Genomic DNA, 23221 nt, shown 5'->3' on the forward strand with positions numbered 1-23221 from the left:
AGATGCGTATGTACAGATCCATCATGAATCCTGGGGCCACAGCGGCACTGTAGATGAAAACGACGAGACCAAAAAAAGCAAAAAAAAGGAAAAAGAAAAGAAATCCGTTTCGTTAGAAGCCGTCTTCGCACGGCCGCCGCGGGCCTGTCCTGGCCAGGCCCGGGCCACTCCTATTTTCCATCGGCGGCGGGCGAGTGAACCAAGTCCCAAGGAGAGCCTCGTCTCCGCCGGTGGATTCCCCCTTCTTCGAACGTCCTCCGCGGGACGACGATGTCTCGCGGCGTGCGCTATACTCATGTAGTGCCCAGAGAGCGTCGAAAAACACCAGCACACTACTACTCTGCCTCCTGTACACGAACCACCCATCCGCCTGTAGCTGATGCGCCCTCGCGAAGTCTCTTGTCGGTTTGTTGATGCGAGTTTGAAGCAGGGCAGGAGGCGATCCACAGGTGAAGGAGACAGAGAGGGTGTGTTTATTTCGGTTACGTTTTTCTTTGCTTGCCAATTTATATTTGTTTTGTAGGGACTGTGGTGTTGGTTCTCTCTTCACACACCCTTATTGCTATGACTTCTTTGAGACTATTCCTGAACGCTGCCGTGAGCGGCCTGGTGCTCACGGCTCGAAGCGGGTTCGAGGCAATAATTCTTGCTGAGAAGGAAGAGACTCGCAATGGCCGACACTATGGCGATCGCTCTGAGGGGAAAGAGGGGTGCTGAAGGTATAGAGCCTCAAGAGCGTTCTGATGCCGACCAGGAATACCGACGCAACGTCACTGGAGACTGGACCGCTCGGAAAATTGACAAACAGCGCGATGCGTTGGCTCTGACGGACGTGTTTTGCCCCCTTCGTGGCAGCGTTGGCTGTCTGCTGCTGCTGCTGTTCTGGTGTGGATTGAAAACAATGTGCTTCTGCGTATGTGGGAAAGTGGGACTCGGGGACGCTGCGAGTTCCTCCGACGGCGGAGTCGCGGAAGCAGTTTGAAGAATGCCGCAACCCGTCTGCCGGCTATAGAGTTCCTACTCAGATTGAAGTGTCATCTCTGATTGCTGATGATATTATGACCTGTGAAAGGCAAAACAGGGAGTACGCTTATGTATGAGTAATTTAGTTAACCACACGTGTTTCTGACAAGGATTTTCGTTGTTTGACGTGTGGCGTGTGTGACGTGGAACAAGTAATTTTATTGTTCGAGCGTAGTAGCTGCAATTCTTTCACTTAACTGCACGAGCGTGTCAGCCTACGCATAAAATATGCATGAATGCATGACTTAGAAACAGGAAAAAACAATTATAGGAACCTGTCATCACAATGTCAAGATATATGAAATTATAAACCACAAGATGTTATTCAAGGTCATTTCGAATCCAAGCAAACGTGTGTTCTTTTCTATTTCAACACTATCAAAATGCGGCCACCACGACAGGGAGTGGAACACATACATACCTTCGAGCTTTGCAGTGCAACAGCTTACGTGCTAAGCCACCATGGCGGAAAATTAGCACGGAGGCTTGAGCTCACTGTCACATGCGACGACACACAGACCATTTACTGGCTCTTGTGGGTACCATGGCGACAGGGGACCGCTACATTTTGCTTAGGGCACAAGTACAGTTAGCTTTGAGAAAACGCAAGATAGGTATATTGACTTAATGCCATGAATCTCGCTCCCAGCGCCATTTACACGGTTAACGCTTGGCTTCGCTGAAAGTAATTTTGTCCTGATACGCCCATTTCAGCCCCCTTTCTCAACCTTTAAACCGATCGTAGTGCTCAACGAAACGACTGTTTTGTTTGCCTGCGGCACAACTTCAATATGTTTTGCTCAGCCACACACATGCGCAGCCACGACCAGCGTAATATGTAACTTCCGAGCTTTGCTCGTACACGTCATCTCCATGCCTACCGTGTAAATGAGGCAAGGCGGTCAACCAGTTATCCATCTCACTTAAAGACGAAGGAAGAAGGATTAGCTTGTCCGTATGCAAGGAAGCCGAGTCATAGTAAACTTTTCTGCGTCCAACCCTGGAGGTGTTCGATCTGGTTGCTGATCTTGCGAAGCCTTGCTCCACCTTGAACTGTGCCTTGGTGCGGCCTTAATTTCGTGATTGATATGGCCATCAATATAAGCTTCATGTTTACCTCATTGGCCATTTAGTCATTGTTTAATTGATTGATTTGTGCGGTTTAACGTCCCAAAACCACCATATGATTATGAGAGACGCTGTAGTGGAGGGCTCCGGAAATTTCGACCACCTGGGGTTCTTTAACGTGCACCCAAATCTGAGTACACGGGCCTACACCATTTCCACCTCATTAGTCATTGTTTAGTCAGGGCTATTGATTATACGTGGCTCGTGCAACAGTACCACAATCATGTGCTGATTAGATCTTGCATTTCCGGTACATACGTTTACTAGGAAGGAGTAATGAACGCTTCAATATTCTTCTCACCGCTGTTTTACAGTCTTTTAATGTGCGTTTTGGCCCCACCGCGGTGGTCTAGTGGCTAAGGTACTCGGCTGCTGACCCGCAGGGCGCGGGTTCGAATCCCGGCTGCGGCTGCTGCATTTACGATGGAGGCGGAAATGTTGTAGGCCCGTGTGCTCAGATTTGGGTGCACGTTAAACAACCCCAGGTGGTCTAAATTTCCGGAGCCCTCCACTACGGCGTCTCTCTTAATCATATGGTGGTTTTGGGACGTTAAACCCCAAATATCAATCAATGTGCGTTTTGTCAGTATTCTTTTTTTTGCGCGAGAGAAGGTATTTTTGCTTTCACTCTGGTGTGGGGGTGAATGGGATGATTGTATCTGTGTCTTCAGATCACAGGTCGGCAACCTCACTCAGAGTTCTACTCAGTCTCAAATCAAGTCGTTAGTCGGTGACTGAGTGAGCCCAGAGGAGTAATATTTCGATGAGTTCTAGTCTGAGTGAGTCCGGTTGAATTACAGGCTGACAAGCTTGCTCCCCATCGTAGACAAGCTATTTGCAAAGGTAATTGCTAGAAGAATTACGACAGCAATAGAATTCAGCCAACCAAATGGTCAAGCAGCATTACGTGAATGCTACTACAAAATCGACCCCAATCAGTTGATAGAGAGATCAGAATACTCCCAACTACAGTACGCAACCTTCATATATCACGAGAAGGCATTTGATTCGGTAGAGATGTGAACAGTAATGCAGACACTTCGGAGTCAGGGCGTGGACAAAGCATATATAAACATTCTGGAAGAAATATACAGTGGGTCAACTGCCAGCAGAGCGCTCCATAAAGAAAGCGACAGAATACCTGTAAAGAAGTGTGTACGACAAGAAGTACGATCTCCCCAATGCTATTTACTCTGTGCTTACAGGAGGTTTTCAGACGCCTAGAATGAGAAAATTTAGAATTACGCGTTAATGGAGAGTACCTTACTAACCTGCGCTTCACCGAAGGCATTCCATCCCTGATTAAAACTCAGGGGAAGAATCGGAATGCATGATTAACCAAATAGACAAGGAAAGCTGAAAGTGGGGCCTTAAAATTATTCACAAAAAATTAAAGTAATGAACAACCACCTCGGAAGACAACAGCGCTTCGAGATAGGTAGCAGTGCACTTGAAGTTATAAAACACTACGTCTGCTTAGTACAGGTAGGACATTCGACAAGGAATGTCAAATTATGACTAGTAGACTGCCACTATCCCCCAAGAGGAAGGTATATAACAGCTGCATCTTCTCGGTACTTACCCACGGAGCAGAAACTTGGAAGCTTACAAAGATGGTTCAGCGCTAATTGAGGACGCTGCAGCGAGCGATGGAAAGAAAAATGATAGCGGTAACCATAAAGAACCAGAAGAGTGCAGCGTATGCTAGAGAACAAACAAGTGTTAAGGACATCATAGTCGAAATCAAGGATAAAAAATGGCCATGGGCAGGGCACGTTGCGCGAAGGCAAGATAACCGCTCGTCATTAAGAATCACAGACAGAATTTCAAAAGAAGGCAAGCGGGTGACGGGTAGAAGGAAAGTTAGGTGGGCAGATGAGATTGGGAAGTATGCGGATATAAAGTGGCAGCAGCAAGCACAGGACCGAGTTGACTGGCGGAACACGGGTGATGCCTTAGTCCTGCAGTAGGCGTAGTCATGGTGATGATGATGGATCCAGATGAGAAGTTATGTAGTGAGTCGGAGTCCGAGTGCGTCCGGATGAGCGAAATATTCGCGATTATGAATCTGAGGAAGCCCTAGGCGCAACATTTATATCTTGAGTGCATCAGAGTCAGCTCCACCTTTCCTTACCGATCGATGCTTGAGAATGAGAAGTTTAGGAACCATATTCACGCTTCGCATTAGTATCCTGTCGAGTCTGATGCGTCGATGAATAGCATAGTTGTAATGATGTTTTCAGAATGAACAAATTATGAGCAGCACTTGTGCTCTACATCTGTAGCCTGTCTTCAATTGCTCTTGCGTCAGGGAAGCATCACTCCGTTGTCCAAGACAGTGGGCAGCAGATGTTGACTACTTGTTATTGCTGGTGTTGGTCGCTCAAGTCCCCATCGGTCACCTTATTTATCTTTTTGCTTGAGTCACACTATAAGGTGCTTCAAAAAACTGGAAATCATTTCCATGAACAGAGCAAGAAATCGATGAGCGAAATCGGAGCTTTCAAGCAAGATGGACGCGTTTGTGTAACTTGCAAAGAAGGCGAGGTGATAATGGTACACACACACACACACACACACACACACACACACACACACACACACACACACACACACACACACACACACACACACACACACACACACACACACACACACACACACACACACACACACACACACACACACACACACACACACACAAAATAAGCAAACCAAGAGCATTTCTATAATTAAGTTCATGAAACGCTGGGTTATGAGGACAGTGCTTCCTGAAAACGCAGCAGGTTTTTGATGCTTAAAGCTTAGCAAACGCGTGCAATCCAGGACACAATATTGTTGTTGCTTTTGTGAAAGCCTCTCATACAACATCGTGCGAAAGGCGGCCGGTTTACCATGCAAATAAATCGATCGATGAAATGCGCAAAATACCGAAAATCTGCTAATATACTTCATGAATAAAAAGTATGGGCAGCTTCCAGCCTGTCATTTCTTTATACATAGGTTCACTTGCCACCAGACCCACTTCACCTCGCAGTTCCTTAAGGCCTGTGGACAGAATATGAGTAATGGTTCCTCCCTCTAGAGGCCATCTGGGGACACGACTAAACTTCGCGTGCGCGTTCGCAGACAGACCGGCGGTGCACTCGCGAGAACGAGGGAACGGAAAACGAAGCCTCTCATCGCTTCAGCGAGAGACGTTGTGCCGCGTATACTCAGCCGGGCCCGGAGTGTTTAGTCTACGACACGGACCGGAATGTCTCGCACCATCGTTCGCCGCCATCTCCGTATCACTAACCTCGGTTTGCCTACGCTTCTCCGACGCTACATGTGCCGTGCCTCCCATTCGCACCCCCGAGGTGCCGAAAGATATATCCGGTGCAAGCGGTCGACGGTGTCCGATTTCTGGAGGAGCATCGACGCCGCCGCCGGCACGTCTTGAAGGGCACCAGGCGCTGCCTCTCACCAGCCGTGTGCAGTGTGAAGGAGGCTGTGTAGAGTTTGACAGACATAAGTTGACAAGGAAACAGAGGACTGTTCCCGTGCCCATGCACTTGAGGTAACCCCTACTCTTAAGGGATACAAATATAATGCCTTAGATTTTATTGGATAAAGCCCAATATGATTGTAAGGTAAGGCTCCGAAACTTTCGACCGTAGCCTTACTGGTCGGCAGTGCGTGTATCTAGGGGCTGGCACACAGAGCCCGTGCCCTTCCACCCTCTCCTTCTCCCTGAATCGTTTTTCGCCCTAGCATACAGAGGGAAAGACTATCATTTTTAGACGATGTCCTCCCTCTCCCTCCATCAAAAATTTCTGCCTACGCCCCTGCCATCTGGTTTTCATAAAGTGCACTGACGTATAATCGTCTACAGGCCTCTACTATTTCATCTCCATCGAAACGCGACCGTCGTGATTGGAATCGAACCCATAAATTCTGGCTCATCGGCTACAGCTGTGCAAATAGACTGCAGCCATCGATTTAGCCTTTCGTTCGTAAGTTGCTTTCACCGATTGCCGCCAACTTGTTCTCGTGGAGATGAGAGTATTTACTGAAGAACTTTTGAAGTAATACAATACAGTTGTTATTGAATTCCCGACGTGCTTTTCAATGCTCAAATAGAAGCTGCAACGAATGGCAGTTCCCTAACAGTGTGTGTATGATGGCTTCTCCTCGGCATCGCAAAAAGATGAAAAAAAAAACGTGAAACAGCAATTCCAGCACGTAAACTTACTGAATTGATGATTGCCTTCGAAATTGTCATATAAAGAAAGACAGTGCGAGGACTCCTTGTGCGTTAATCAATCGTTCGCATTGACAAAATATGAAGGAAATGGTAATGGCGCCTAATTGCAATTAGAGAAGGTATTTGATAAGTTAAAAATAAAAATGAAGTATTGGCGGTGCGTGTTAGCGCAAAAAAAAAAAAAATGAGTGGGCAGTGGAACGGAGCGGCCGCCACCATTGTCTCATCCAACCACTTCTTGCTTTTTGTACAGTTGTTCGCAGTCATCAGCACGAGCTCGCCGGACTGCGTGGAACCACATGCGCCTGGCACGCCATACGGCACATGCCCTCCCCAGCCCGAACCAAGCCGTTGTTGCCCGGTGCCACTTCAACCTCCCGTTCCGGTAATCCCTTACGCTGCCACCAAGCCAACCGCATCGACATCGTCAAGCCACCCAGAAAACTACAAATACAGCCAGCCTTGCACCGCGCTCAAATTAAAACCCCTTCTGACCACCTTGCCCTTCAGTGTGACTTAGACAATGTTTCATCTTGGTGCGATACTTGGCTAATGAACCTTAATGTTACTAAATGCAAGGTAATGAGAGTTTCACGTCGAACATGTAATATTTCTACTAACTACGTGCTTAATAATTCTCCCCTTACTAAAGTTAGCTCTCACAAGTACCTTGGCGTTACAATTTCTGACAACCTTTCCTGGCAGTCTCACATTGACCTTATTAAAAACAATGCTAACCGCACACTTGGTTATTTACGCCGTAACTTCTCCCTTGCCCCGATGCAACTGAAACTTCTGCTCTATAAAACATTAGTCCGACCAAAGCTAGAATATTCATCATCTGTATGGGATCCCCACGTAAACATCCATATCGGTAGCATCGAAGCAATTCAAAATCGCGCCGCTCGTTTCATTTTGTCGAACTATTCCCGTACAGCAAGCGTAACCCATATGAAGTCAACCTTAAATCTACCCAGCCTATCATTTCGCCGCAAAATCTCGCGCTTGTGCCTCTTCCACAAGTTGTACCATACCATGCACTCAATGAGTAACTCGCTTTTTTTACCGCCATCCTACATTTCATCCCGCAGCGATCACCACTTCAAAGTTGGAATTACAAGCAGCCGTACAAACCTCCATTTTAATTCATTCGTGCCCAAAACAAGCACGGACTGGAATCACCTTCCCGCTTCCATCGCATCCATCGCTGACCCAGCCAACTTCAAGAGTACCATAAACGCATACCTTTTTTAAACATGCTCCATTTGTTTGTGCAGATTGTTACTTGTTTTTCCACCACTCCTCTCTGTAACGCCTTGTGCATTGAGAGAAAATAAATGAAATGAAATGAAAAATACTCAGCAGATCCGACGTACCTTGGGAATCGATGTTATACGAAGCGTGCGCATAGAAGTTGAATGATTTTTTTATTTTTTTATTGAGTACCACAATATAAAGTGGCGCTAATTATATGTCCAAATCCCCGCACGTACATACGTTAAACAGCTGCGTATGTCTTATATCAGCAGTGGTTTACAGTTGTGCAACGATGCCAGCAGCAATAAGGATATTATAGCAACACCAGAAGCGGTAAGCTGATACGAAGCGCTGGTGTTTGCGCTGGTGTGCACCAGGATTGTAGCCCTCAACACTGCTACACAAATAAACTTTCGCAGATGGCACCTAACTACAATGTACGTTAGCACGACATGAGAGCTGTACACTAGGAGTACACATATAATGTGTATAAAATTGGATAGCTTGTACTGCAACCACAGTTGAGGTCAGACGAACGTTAGGGTCTCTTTGAAAAGTTTATACGACGCCTGGCGGTGCTTTGTGGTAGAATATCCCAGTGCCACGCAGAATGCTGGGCTTCAATTCCTGGCGGCACATTGACTTTTATTGTTTGCATTCGTCCAGTCAGCGCTGCCGATGTGAACTTTTTGTTAACGCGCACGCGTTAAACTGACCCCCTCAGCGTTCTCGCTGTTCCTGGGTTGATATAAAATTTCTATCCCCTTTGGCACATACCCGAATGCCAGTGGCACGTACTCGTCCCCAGGTATGTGCAACTATTTTTAGGAAAGTGTTTGACGACGTGCGCGCCGAGATTGTGACATCATTCATGCCATGACGAGCGAGTTGTATTCGACAAACCATCTTACCCTACTTTACTAATTTTGGTGTACTGCGAGTTAAGGGGGTGATCATGAAAGGCAGCAACTAGGCGTAGGTGGATATATATATATATATATATATATATATATATATATATATATATATATATATATATATATATATATATATATATATATATATATATATATATATATACAAGGGAAAGAAGCCTAAGGGCTCGTTTTTCCGTGTTTTGACACATTATTAATGAGATCTAACAAACAGTAATGCCAAGGAATGTATAGAGGAAGTTATTAGAACAAATGGAATGCCAATAAGAAGAAAGAAAAGCGGGTGAAAAATAACCAGCCGTCAGCTGGTTATTTTTCACCCACTTTTCTTTCGTCTTATTGACATTCCACTTGTTCTAATAACTTCCCCTATACATTCCTTGGCAATAATGTCTGTTAGATATCTCTCTCTCTCTCTCTCTCTCTCTCTCTCTCTTTATATATATATATATATATATATATATATATATATATATATATATATATATATATATATATATATATATATATATATATATATATATATATATATATATATATATATATATATATATATATACACAGATAGATAGATAGATAGATAGATAGATAGATAGATAGATAGATAGATAGATAGATAGATAGATAAACACCAGAAGTGCTTGCAGTATGCAAAGAAATGCTTCGCAGTTAAAAGCTATACTGAAAGATGTACGCGATCATCCGGAAGCTCAAGTTAGCCAGAGCTGTAGATACATTTTGGCAACATACCACACACAACGAGCTGGGCCAGCTATGCCCTGTTTCCTCGCTTGGCTCGCTGGTGGAGTAATCCGGTGTAGCTTCTGCAGTGCTGCACGCGGTCCATGGTACGGAGTAACATGCAGTACAACCCTTGTGCAGAGTGAGGGGGTCCTGTTCCTGGAATCCATGGGCCGGCTCCTACAATGCATGCGCCTCGGCCCCTCCTTCTCTTCTCACTACAGCTGTCATCGCTTACTCGGAGTCATCGTGCGAGTGAACTCCCGACACGTGAGTAAACAAGGGCACGGCTGTTCTCCCGGCTGCAAGCATGGGCTTCCGTATTGACCGGGTGAAGTTTCGAACCGAGTTCTGAAGATCTGCTACTGCGGAAAGCTACACCGTAAGAAAACGACCTTTGGCACTTTTTGCAAGTTCTAAAGATCCCGTATATATATGACTCTCCAAACACACACCAAGATACCAGGGGCAGAAATCTTTCCAGTCGGTTAATACAATCAAGAGAAAACGACGTGCGCCTTCTGGCCATCATAGATAGATGCATTCACCAGAGTTTGTTCGCTTAAGGCTCCTTGTTACCATGTCGCTTACACTGCGAGTAATATACTTGCTGACGAGTCTCCTATCTTTTTTTCAACTGTGTAGTAAGCGATATTCCTATACAAACATACCGGAACGCGTTTCCCCTCCAGTTGTTGTCTTTCGCACTGCTTTACCTATATTTAAATTAATTTTCTACCTCTCAAGTAGCCACCGACTCCAGCATTACCATACGTATGCACGTCGTAGATTGTACGTTACATCAATCACTGTTACGCGGTGCCATATTAAGGTGTAGGTTAAAACGTTGGGTGATAAAAGAGGCTGTGTATGGGTAAAGCGGAGTAATAAAAAAAGTTTTGCAGGGTAAAGTAGGGTAAATTTGACTTTGGCGTTACTTATTTTTCTGAAATTGGTTGACAAAACCGATTCACTTGTTAATCTGTAATGATCGTTTGACCGTGGTGGAGCGCTTATTGGTTCATCAATATAATAATCTACCTATGGGACACAGAAAACGTCGACAATAACAGGTCGGCTGAAAAACTCCTTCATTCTGTGATCAACAAAGCGTCGATATATTTTTCTAGCAGTGGACTACTTTCAGCTCGATTGAAACAAACAAACGAAAATAAATAAACGCCACCCTACTCTATTCCAACGTTTAGTTTGCTTGAGGCTTTTTCACCTGTGTTTTACGCGATCAACATATAAAAAAATCGGGATTTCGCAATGCGTCCTCGCAGAAATGATGTAATGTTTTTTGAACATTGATGTAAAAAGCTTACACATTGTCTATGGGCGTTTGACAGTTCTAGCCCCGTTGAAAATGAATGTGCCCATGTCTAGTGATGCATCAACATTCCGACGACTAACGTCCACGATCAATTATTAAACTCATGGGGTCATAGATACTTGTGGTATTTGTGCGGTGGGAGCGGAATTAGAGAAAGAGGTGCGACTGCCCTGAGAGCGTTACTGAACGGACACCGATGAATGGATGGATTGATGTGGCTCTACCCTTTAGATCGGGCGGCGGCTAGCGCCACCTAGCCGTAATACTTAGTGAACCAACAACTAGATTTATCTTTTTTGTCCCTTTAAATAGAGAAGTATAGGACTGGTACTTTGCAGTGAATAGTTTAATTTTCACTCGTGCCTTGACTTTAGCCACCAATCAGATAACCTCCTTCTAGTTAATTCTACCCGCTTAAAGTCTATTTTGCCCTCCCTGTCCCTAAACCACAGTGCTTTGAAAAACTCTGCGCCATCATCCTGTACTATAGGGTGAAGCCCTTTACAGAACATTATGAAGTGTTCGGCAGTTTCTTCTTCCTCTCCACACGCACTGCATACTGTGTCTACCCCTTCGTATTTGGCCCGATATGTCTTGGTTCGCAACACTCCCATCCTGGCCTCAAACAGTAGAGAACAAGGAGGTTATATTAAAACTTCTGGAGTGGCGGAGAGGCTCCGCAGCTGAAGCCGACACCGCCATATTGATCAGGGCAGAAAACGGATGGGCGCATTTTAGCGTGCGTGGCTTTCGTGTTGATTTAGTGCTAGTAACGTTGCGTATCATGCCTCTAATTGAACAAGACGCTTCTGAACACGTCTGTGATCACATTTTGAGACGACGATGTTGGGCTCTTGGGTGGTATTTGGCTGCACGAATCGTGTGAGGTGGACACTGGGCTCAGCTTTCGATGTTTAAGTAGGCATGCTTCGCTCATTCACTTATTCTCCCATATTTTAGCGACTATGCGACTGCATTCATAAATTTTCTTTCGGCGTCCGGGGGCACAATGACACTAAGAATAATTTTTTGCGGGCTCTATGTTTTTGTAGTAATGTTTGTAGGCTATATATATATATATATATATATATATATATATATATATATATATATATATATATATATATATATATATATATATATATATATATATATATATATATATATATATATATATATATATATATATATATATATATATATGTGTGTGTGTGTGTGTGTGTGTGTGTGTGTGTGTGTGTGTGTGTGTGTGTGATATCCCTGAGTACGCTTTTATTTCTTTTTATAGTGAAAGGTGTTACGAGATCAGAACACGGGTCATGCGTAGAGCCGTGTCCGCCGCCGCCGCCACTCGTAATTAGTATCGAACAAAAAAAAATTCGTTAAGTTAAGAATATCAATGACACAATGAGAGTCCAATCCGGGTCCGCTGCGTGCCAACCCAGCATTCTACCACTGAGCCGCGCCAGCGCTGGAAATTGTTTCTAAACTGGTTTTAGGCAGGCTTGATGTCTGGAAACGAGTCGCATTAATATGAGTAATAAAGCGTTTTAGACCATCAAGGAACAGCGAGGCGTCACACAATGCGAATTTCTTGACGACTTGGTCGTCCAACGCTTGCATCCATTAAAAAACTTATTCTTGATCACCTATTAACTGTGGTGCATAACCACTTCACGCATATTTCTTCATCGTCATCAGCCACTGCATAAAAAGATGCACTAAACTTCAAACAAGTGTGTAGCGAATACCGCGTACGATTCTCCAATGAATGACGAAGGATAGCATAGTGAATGCTGGCCTACTACAGAAAATTTATGATTATTTATGGCACTGTGGGTACCCAGCAGTGCTCTTGTAGCATCCCAAAGAGTTTTTAGAGAAGGCTTTGAAAGACCACTCTCCCAGCTTTCGCTGTGACTGTTCTGCGCGTTTCTTGCAGGTCTCGCGTGTTCTTTTTTTTTTTTTACACGCTTGAAACGCCAAATGTCCAAGAAAAATTAAAGCAGATGTGCATTAAAGTCCTTTCCACATTCGTTCGCCTACTAAAAATATTAAACAGGTGCTTTAGTAGCAATAACGAAACGCACGGCAAGCATCACGGCGCTTCAAAACAGGCGCCGCCTCCTTCTGCCCTGAGCAATATGGCCGCCGCGGCTTCACTTCGAGACATGGGCGGGTATGCGGGACCGCCACTCCAGAAGATTTAGTATAACCTCCTTGGTAGAGAATTACCCCAAGTATTATCACAGATCTTTTCCTTGGCAATTTCCTGCTTGAAAGTTTGATAGATCTCTAGTGCGGATTTCTTAATCATGCCGATTCTCCACATATCAGTCTCCGTTTCCTTCACCTTCCTCCTAACCGATAGTGCTTTTTGGTTTGACCCTCTGCTGTCTTCCAAGTATTTACCCGTCAATTTTCTGGTTCGATTCTTCCATTTCGTATTGACATTCTTCATGTAGAAGTAGCTGAAAACCTTCCTAGCCGTACGCCCATCCCCCCTTTCTCTCAATCGCTTCTCAAATTTTATCTTGCTGCTAGCTTCCGTGCCCTCAAACGATGTATATCCCATATCCAAACTTGCGCTAAGGGTGCCTACACGCGGCATGTTAGAGTATTGAACGCCACTAGCCACTTAACTAGAGGGAAACGCAACGTTTATCGGGTCTTACCTGTTGGCAACTGCGATTTTTTCATTGGGAGAGCGTGAGTCGGGAACGTGGACTGACACCTAGACGAAATAGGTTTGCGCCTCAGAGCTTTTTTGGAATGAATAGATGACGAGCGAAGCCGACGTTTGTAGACGTTTGAGCTAAGGTCGCCACATAGCGGTGTGTCATGGCGTCGACAAAATGGCACTTCTCCTATTCCAGACGCGCTTCATGGAAAGGGCACAATGATTTCAAGGAGTTAATCGTAGATGTCAATGTCCCGATGCATTGCTTTACTTCACCAAGAGCACTGTAACATGACTGCGCCGTTTCTGACGTGTGGCCACGGTGTAGTGAGGAGCGTGCCTGGCATCTGTTGCTGCAGACTGAGAGGTCATGGGTTCAATTCCCGCAACTTTTTTCTTTGATTTCTGACAGTGCTATTTTTTCGACGCTGCTTCGACGACCGAAACGCGTCACTGATGTCTTGGACTCCGGAATAAAACACTTTCGTGCTAAGAAGAAAGAAACAATAGTTTATAGTTCATTCATTCATTCATTCATTCATTCATTCATTCATTCATTCATTCATTCATTCATTCATTCATTCATTCATTCAAAACGTTAAAACATAGCGTATTATTAGTAATGTCGGTGGTCTGTCCTAATTTGTTGCCGAAAAACTTAGAATACCAAACGCAGTTCATTTGTTTGTTTTCTTCTTCCAGAGACAACAACGACAATCTGGCACGTGTCGCAACACGTGCAGCAAACAAGATTAGCGCAACCAAAGAGATGTGTGGCGTGCACAGTCACTCACTAAGAGGTCGTCAGTCACTTCTGCGTAGAAAACATCCTTCTGAACTGCATATTGAACACTGCGATTCTGGTAGTGTTAAATCAATACGGAAAAAAGATTAGCGCAAATGACCGTTCCGGTCATCTGTCGCTTTTGCTGAACTGTTCTGTGTGTGGTGACGACACGCTTTCTACACAGGGCGTAGCGATGATGGTTTGTCTATTTTGTGGTATTATTAGTAGGTGAAGTAATACGGTAAATTTTAAAAGAATATGACAGCGCAACCAATGCTGCCAAACAAAAACGAAAAGAAAGAGTGCCAGAGGACTCCATCACGGCTATGCTGCACGATGCACCTTGTATGGATTCGTGAAAGACATGGGTTGATGTTCTATATATATATATATATATATATATATATATATATATATATATATATATATATATATATATATATATATATATATATATATATATATATATATATATATATTTGAGGGGGGGGGGGGGGCTTCCCTTGATTTTATCTTCCGCCACTTCAACATTTCACCTCACATCCGGTACTAGGAGCGAGTTCAGTGTCCAGTCTCGCGCAGTTACGGCAAACGATCTTTAGACTTCGTTGGTTACGGCACAGCGCTCGCATATTTTTATATTTCAGAATTCCGCGGTGCATCGCCAAACCCAACGTTCCGGAACGCGCACATTCCAAGTGGGCGACCAATGCCTCGATTAAGTGTAGACGTTCCCCCTTTTCTCCCTCTCTTCTCACATGTGCGTTGCCGCAACTCTGCCAGAAGGATATACCATGAGCCTATACGCTGGAGCTATATAGACCTCTTGAGGACGTTACGCCAGGAAGAAGATAGGTGGGGGGGGGGGGAGGAGTTTCCGTCGCGGCGTACTGCGCACCGGAGGGCGGGTCATGTAAGAGAAGGCTTCTCTTTATCGACATCATCGGCGCGCCTTGGCCATAACCAGCCGGCCCCAACTAGCGAAGCCGGCCAGCCATCGGACGAGTTAGCTCTAATACTGAGGTATGTGTATATAGTACACCGGCAACTCGTTGTGCCGTATGTTTTTGTGCCAGCCAAGAACCGAACCTGCCCACGGCCATAAGAGTGCACTTCCCTCGAGCCACATCATCCAAACTATACCATAACAGATACGGACATGGCCGCGGCAGCTGCACCTCGCTTTTCCGGCCAGCTACAATCGTTCGCGGTGTTGCATACCGTGCGCGGAGCGCCATAACTACCCCCTGATCGGGAGGTACCCTTTGTTTAGCTTATCTCCTTTGTTTTGTTTTTCTTGTCTTCCTTATTCGCTTTATCCGTAGCGTTATCACCTCCGCATAGCCCTCAGCGTTCCTACTCGGTCTCTTCTTCCCTCGCTCAGCCAGCAGGCCCTGTAGGCAAGCGTACCGGGCCCGCAACTGCAACAACGTTATCTACGGCCTCTCTGCCACACCCCTTTGGGGCTCCGTGCATTGCCTCCCACGTGCACTTCTCTCGCCATCTCCCGGCCATATCCTCCTTGCGAGACAGCTAGCGCCACACGCTCTCACACAAACGTACTCTCCCCGCCCCCCTGGCAACAACCACCGTTTACCATACGGCGGCTTTTAGGTATGGTATCGTCGGGCCTGGTATTACTCGGATAGGTTTCGTCTGATCTGGGACCCGAGAAGCCGCTCCCACCGTTCCGATTCCCCGGGTACGTCCGCACCGCTTATATGCGGCCGTTCTCTCCCGCCTGCGCCGAATCCCCCTCTTTCTTTTATTTAGCGGCTGTCTCTTTCATGCATCGACGATACTTGGCCTCACTGTATCCTCAGCTGTGTTTCTTTGCTTGCTGGCTTCGCGAACCTAATGAAAGGAGCGTCTCCGTCGCAATTAAAAACGATAAAAAGCGCAACATCAAAGGCGCTGACTAGCTACGGGAAAAAAAAATATAGCCATGCAGGGTTGGCGCTGTGTACTGGATGCACTGAGACGTAGAGGAAGAGAGATCGAGAGAGGAGGTAATAAAAAAAAAGAAGGCAATAAAGAGGTGCAAGAAAAATTGGAGCCGTGATGGCTCGTCCTGCCCCGAGCCACTCCTTGGGCCGTACCGTGTGCGTGAGTGTGCTCGCGCAGAAGTATTATACTTTGTCGAGTGCTTGTGGCGCGGTGATCTCCGGGCTGAGGGGGACGACCCTTGTGGAGAGAGAGAACGGGGAAGAGGAAAGGTGTTCGGTTCGCCCATCTCGAGTTTGTTTTGGTGCTGGTTGTGCGGATTCGGTGCTGTTACTGCATAACGCGAGGAGGTGGCAGATGTGATCACAGTCCTGATTTCGGTTCGAAAGATCGCAAAGTGTCGGCTTAATTATGCGTAAATAACGCTGGTTATATTTGGTGGATTTTGTGAAACCAAGAAATTTTCGTGGAGTTGAAGTTGCATATGCATACCTAAAGCACGTTACATATACAATGTACCATGCGTGAATCAGGTTGTAATGAGTGCACTTCTGCGAAGACGAGGTATGGGGATTCTTTTTTTCGTACGATACGAGTGAATGTAGCGTGTGTGACAAATAAAGGAGGTGCTGGTGTGACGGCACACATCATGTTAGGTCAAGTGTGAACTTACGGGACAGTTTCATTTTTCGCTCGAAGGAATCATGGAGATTTCATGCACCCCCGTTTGCCTAATCCTAAATAGAAACAGCCAACATGGAGAAGTTGGTGTCATGATTTTTTTCGCCAAAGCAACAGGGACCAGTATGATAATCGGATTCATTCCGAATTACTGACACTGCACTTCTCAGTCCGTAGCATGCGTTTAATGGTGTGAATTCATGACTTCAGTACTGAACGAACCTTTTCAGTGTTTATAAAATTCGTATTAGTTGGTTTCTATATGAAGGCAGTGCCCAACGACATGAACCGGCGACAGTGAAATCGGCAAAGTAATTAAGGAAGGGTTTTCCCGGGTAACACCTGCAAAGCCCCACCCATCTACCACATTGGGGTTTCCACTTAACCGGTCTCCCGAGTCGCCACGTAGATGTAACGCTCAAGATGGACAATTTATTTATTTAATTTTTATCTAACTTTGTGGAATGAAAATTGAAGCTCTGGCACTGTACCAGTTATTACAGGAAAAGCAGCAGCATAGTTTCCTTAAGGGCAAAAAGCTAAAGTGCGTTAAACACACTCAGTGCAAGGTGATGTACTTGACTGTAAACATTCGACAGATGTGATGTACAAAATGCAAAAGCCGTTATTGCAACCAATCTATTGTGTCCTCAGTGCATTGTTCATCAGATCAAACAGGACTGCATTATCCCTGCTGACGCGCTTGGTTTATCATGCTCTTGGTTTAGGCTCTATCCGACAATAAATACTTGGAGAAGAAAGATGCTTCAAAATGTTCAAAACACATATAATCCTGTGCCTAAATGAATGAAGCGTTTCGTTTTGCGGGCTTCTGCGAGCAACGTACCCAAAGATGTTATGCAGATGTCTTGGTACAAGTTCTGACAACCGAGAGGGATGTTCAAGGTTATATACGAGAGTGAGTCGGCTAATGATGACCACAGTTTTACTCACAGATGTGGCGAAGAACAGTATATTCAACGCGTTCCCAACAGCTCGGACAAAAAGCGCTGGTACTTTGTGTTGGGGTGTCTTTGTCAATACAAAGATGACTTATGCAGGGGCTCTGGGAAAATATAACGAAGCAACAGACGATCGTGTGACAGGCCGTGGCCTCTTGTGCCAGCTCTGCCACCTCGTACGATGCAATGCGTATGCCCTAACAATGCAGTCTCATGACGTTCTTGCACTCACGTAGAAATGCTGCTTCGTAGCCGATTACAGACCCGAAGCTCTCCTGCTGGGTAGCGTCGCGTTACTGTGCTAAACTGTCACGTCGGTGTTAAATGTATAGCAAAGCTGACATGTGTTCCCTACTCTACTATCTGCTCACTGCAAGATACGATTTCGGCAATTTGTACTTTTAACTTCAGGAATTCCACAATTGCGCATCAGGGGCGTTATGAACTTGTGACTCTTCTCTAATAACTCAAACGTACGCTTTTGTAACTTTTTAACGGCATCAAGCGAGCACTGAGTGCCGGAAACGGTAGCCTCTAATTTTACGAACAGAAAAAAAAAACATCTGCCGACGATGTGGAAGCGCACAAGATACATAGATGTGGGCACCTATCCAAAACTTCAGGCTGCTCAAGGCTTTAGGAAGTTGTTTGGACAGATGGTCAAAAGAAATTAGACAAAAAAGAGCAGATAATGTAAACAGCGTATTAGAAGGTGCTTCCAGTTTAGATCATTTTGTGTGCTTGCGGACTGACGGGAGATCTTTTTAGTTTTCGAGAATATCAGTTCGTACCATATCCCGCGTCCAACGATCGTGGGATATGGTAGGAAACTGTGCAAGGGGGGACTCCTACCGCCAGACCCACTTATGAAAAAAAGGACAAGAACGTGCCACAAACGAGTTTGATGGGATCATGATATGCCTTACTTTCCAACAAACGAAAATCACACAAAAAAGGAGCAGATTAATCTAATCACACGCCAGCAAGCCCAACACGGCGAAGCCGGACTGGTCTGGCAAAGCTATCGAGTCGCACGCATTACTATACACAATATCAACAGAGCCAAGGACGACCTCGTCCTTTCCAGAACGTTCAGAGGCATAGCACAATGAGGAAGACGACCTTGACGCAACTGACAATGTCGGCACAGTCTTGGGGTATCGCGCTGTTTGCAAGTACTACACACCGCAGCACACGCCGATCTTGTCTACCTTCCAAGAACGCTGGCACCGCGTAACGTTTCGGTCAGGCGTAAAGGAAACGGCGACAAGTACGGCTCGGCGGTATCGGCGGACCAGCGACGCACGCTCGCCTTTTTACGCCTCTCCTCAACGCACCACTGGGTCGAAGAGTTAAGTTCGCTCCAATGGACATCGAGTCTGAGGCTACGCGCATTCGCACGGTGCACACTGTGAAACGGAGCGCGCGGTGCCGACTGTTTTGTAATTCACTGCTCCTGGGTGTGTCCCGGCCGTGGAGGCCCCTGACTGCGCTTGCCGAACTCCGTCGGAGGAGTGGTTAACGCATGTATCTCCGTACTCGACCATCGCGAGGCCCATAACTTCGATGTCTCAGCAGATTACATTCTTGCATTTTCCTTTACGCTTTGCTTTGTTCGTACGCGCAGGCCTCTACAACGAGCTCATGCTACAGGAAGAACTAGGCGTGGCAATGGTTGGCTACGAGAATCCGCTTTCTTGTTTCGGTTTTCATGGTGCTGGTTCAGTTAGGGTTTGGTTACGGCTCATGCCTATCTTGAATCTTCCCAAGCTCTGCAGAAAGGGTTGTCGAATACTTTGTAGCGCCCCTGATGGGCCCCTCATTAGGCGTACGGTGAACAAGTGCGACATGCAATCACATTTCATTGCGAAGAGGTCTTGATGGCAAGCGTGTCCAATCTGCAGAGTTCTGTATCTCGCTAAGCGTACACAACTGGGCTCGCAGTGCCCCCTGGAGATGTTGACCCCTTTTTAACAGACTGTGTTTTTGTTCGCCTGTATCATGTTGCACAGTTGCGTATATCAGTTTTGGGTTTGTTGCCCGATTGCGTTTTAAAGAGTCTCACAAAAATTTCAATATAATTGTTTGCGCGCATGAAAATCAATAACCTTGCAGAAATTGCATCATTAGGCGTTGATACTTGTGTGGAAAGATGAAGATTACTACCGAGTCCTGTCTTTCAGAGTTAACATTGAACATATTAGGATTACTATTCTGGCGGATAGAATACTTTCCTGACCAAACACTGTAATATCGTTTAGCATTGTGTTGAACATAACAATAAATGGGTTTAAATGAATATGTAAAGCTGCCTAGAACGCTGGTTGCAACAATGCATAAATAGTATCAGAGCGTGGCGCTGTATTTGCTTTAGCACTGATGTCTATGTTTTCTCAATCAGAATTAATGATTTTAGCCCTAAACTACAGCAGTTGTTCATGCCACTCAGTCTTTTTCTCTTTTGCCTGGCAGTTGACTTTTTGTTTTTTACAATAAAAGCAACTCTTAACTTCCCAGCTCCTTCGGACACGAATCCCTCGAAAGAAAGAACACCTTTTCCAAATATAGTGATCTGATATCGTTAAATTTAATTTCACGCACAGGCACAGCAGCTTCCTTCCGCTATGGTTAAATAGTTGTAATCTGTCGTAGTATGTGTCATACAGTACCCCGCTTTATGGAGCTGAGCGAGTCGCTCTGATATCTTAGCCCACGCCCTTCCTGTCAACGTCAAGGCGTCTCACTTCATGCACAAAGCCACGAACTAAATGTTGAGGCCCATAGAGCGCGTGGGCCACAGATTCGAGTCTCTCGCTCTGTCTCTCTCTCTCTCTCTCTATCTCTCTCTCTCTGTGTGTGTGTGTGTGTGTGTGTGTGTGTGTGTGTGTGTGTGTGCGTGTGCGTGTGCGTGTGTGTGTGTGCGTGTTTACTTCCTATATTTGTCTACGACTCTCTCAGCGGGATTGGAATTGGCCTTACTGTGGAGGATATCCGGCCAGCAAGTCACAAATGAATCTCACCTCTCTACTCAGGCTTTGAAACTCCACCAGCTGCTACAAATACTTATCCTTGGTGGTGGTCGGATGCGTAAAACAGCGGTGGATGCTAACGATATTTGAACACGAACAGGCCCGTCAATGAAAACTTAAAATTGACCCAACTCGCCCAGGGTAGGGTAAACTGGGGATCAGTGGGAGAGGACTTCGTCTTGCAGTGGGCATAAAATTGGCCGGAAAGGATGATGACGATGACTAGAGAGTCGTATCATAGTGGTTTTGCTCTATCCTTTCCAATTTTTACTCACGCTCAACCCCAGGCCTACACCTATCCACACATGTTTACATAGGGGGGTTTAGATTCCCGTCTTCAAAGAATCTGCTAATGTAGAGACGTTTGTGAGTGTACACCAAACGAGACATTACGTGCGGTGACTCATTGTGCTATACCACAATAATCCCTCATCATACCCTCCTCTTTCTTTTCTTTTTCCCTTTGCCCCCGTGAGGAGAAGCAGGCCAGAAACCCACTTTCAAGGCCGACTTCTCCTCATTCTTCTCATTAAACACCTTATTCTTCTTCTTCTTTACATAGGAGGTTCTGTTGCACATATACAGCTGATTCAAAGTACCAGATAATTTATTCCCGGAAATGAATAGCAAATGGTGCATTGAAAGGCTCACGGACTTAGAAGGAAGTATGATAAAAAGGAAAGCATTAAGTTGTGAAAGTGCACGCGAGCACGCTTGTATTTGGCAGGGGCTCGTTAAAGGTCCTTCACAATGGTGGACAGGCCGCTGTCTAGCTCAGTAATGGCCGAGCCACCCCCGTTCAAGATGCAATGCATCGCGAATGTCGACAGGTGCGTTGAAAGGAGAACACACACGCGCTGCTTTCTTCGGAACGCACACAATGCGTTCGTTCCTCGCTGATATCTGGGTCAGCGAAACGTCGAAGAGGCCCCAAAGAATTGCGTACAGAAGGCGAACGTGGTTTGCGAACAATGTCAACAAGAAGACAAAATCGCCAGCGGTACTGGAACAAACAACAGCAGGCTCAATCTTAACGTACCGACGAAGAATGCGTTGCAACGTCCCGGACCGTAGCTGTCGGCGTAATAGCCGGTACGAACGACCGCGCACAAATGCAATGGCGTAGCCTGAAAATGCTCCGCAAGTTTGTGCTTTCAAAAGAGGCTTACGCACAACGCAAGCGCGGTTTTTATGTGCGGCCGTCACCGCGGAAGAACGGCTTGGGCGTCGAGCGGACCGACAAGAGATGATGACGCGACGAAAGCGAGAGCTTTTGTGTGGATGCCTTTGGCACGCGGCAGCGAGGGACGTACAAAAGCGTAATCCTTTGTTCGCGGGTTTTCCCTTGGCGACCGGACAACGTTAGTGGGTCAACCAAAGACCTCACTAAGCTGTCAGGTCCAAAGACCTCGAACCCTTCTGAGCTGCGGTGCCGATGTGTAAGGCCAATTACGGGTGCTGGGATGCTTGACGGCCAAGGAATTATCGGCGCTCAGGCGTTGACGTCTTCATGTCTGCGCCGTGGAAGCGCTTGTCCCGGAGTAGATGAGTACTGGCGATTGTAATGCCACTAGGTCAGACTCGAGGTGAAGGAACTTCGGCTATGCTTGAGTGCAGACAGCAAAGCCGTCCCGCTGTCGCTTGAAATATAATGACTGAACAGATGGGAAAAGTAAGCCACAGACGTGCGGCCGATCACGTGGGTCGAAACTCAACAAACTCGGTACTTCTATTACGTGGTCGTGCTGCCGACCTCGAATGAGAACTGAGGTGTGACTCGTGACAATGAATGTCTACACCGGCTCCCTTGACCCTCGTTGGAGAACAATAAAAAAAGTAATCGGACAGTCATGATGGGGCACGGCGCAACGTATAGAGCTGTATATAGGATCCTTTAATACAGCGCCTTGCGTGCCACGTAGCTGCGAACATTCTCATCGTAGTTGAACTACCTGCATGCCATAAATCCGGAATTTCTTTGTTCAGTACCTCGTATGCTCTGTTGCCTTGTTTCCCGTACTTTATCTCATTGGCGCTCTACCATGGAAATGCCGAACTTCTTCGGTAGTGATACGGCTAATGTGTGTTGTCACATCCCGATGTGTGTGTTTTTTCAGCATTTTTCGCGGCAATGCGAACATAATTCGCGCTCGAACGTTCGAAAACGGTTAGAATTCGCATACCTGTGGGAGATCGATCAAGTGAACAAGATATCGATGTGAGTCTGAAATGGATGCACTCGTCCAAATAGGCTTGTGTTATTTGTCTAGTTCAAAGTGATGCAATAAATATATCCATCAAACCTGTGTACTTACAATACACCGTAAGCCGCACGCGGCCTATTTACACCTAATCTACAACCGGGTCAAGGCACCAATCCGTGGTACGCGCAGCCGTTTAGCCTTTCGACCTCTTCAACACTCTGCCTTCCCTGTCCAGCTATGACATCGTGCGGCCGTTTGCCTGCTGACG

The sequence above is a fragment of the Rhipicephalus microplus genome, chromosome 8 (genome assembly GCF_043290135.1).
Source record: "Rhipicephalus microplus isolate Deutch F79 chromosome 8, USDA_Rmic, whole genome shotgun sequence".
Lineage (NCBI taxonomy): Eukaryota > Metazoa > Arthropoda > Arachnida > Ixodida > Ixodidae > Rhipicephalus > Rhipicephalus microplus.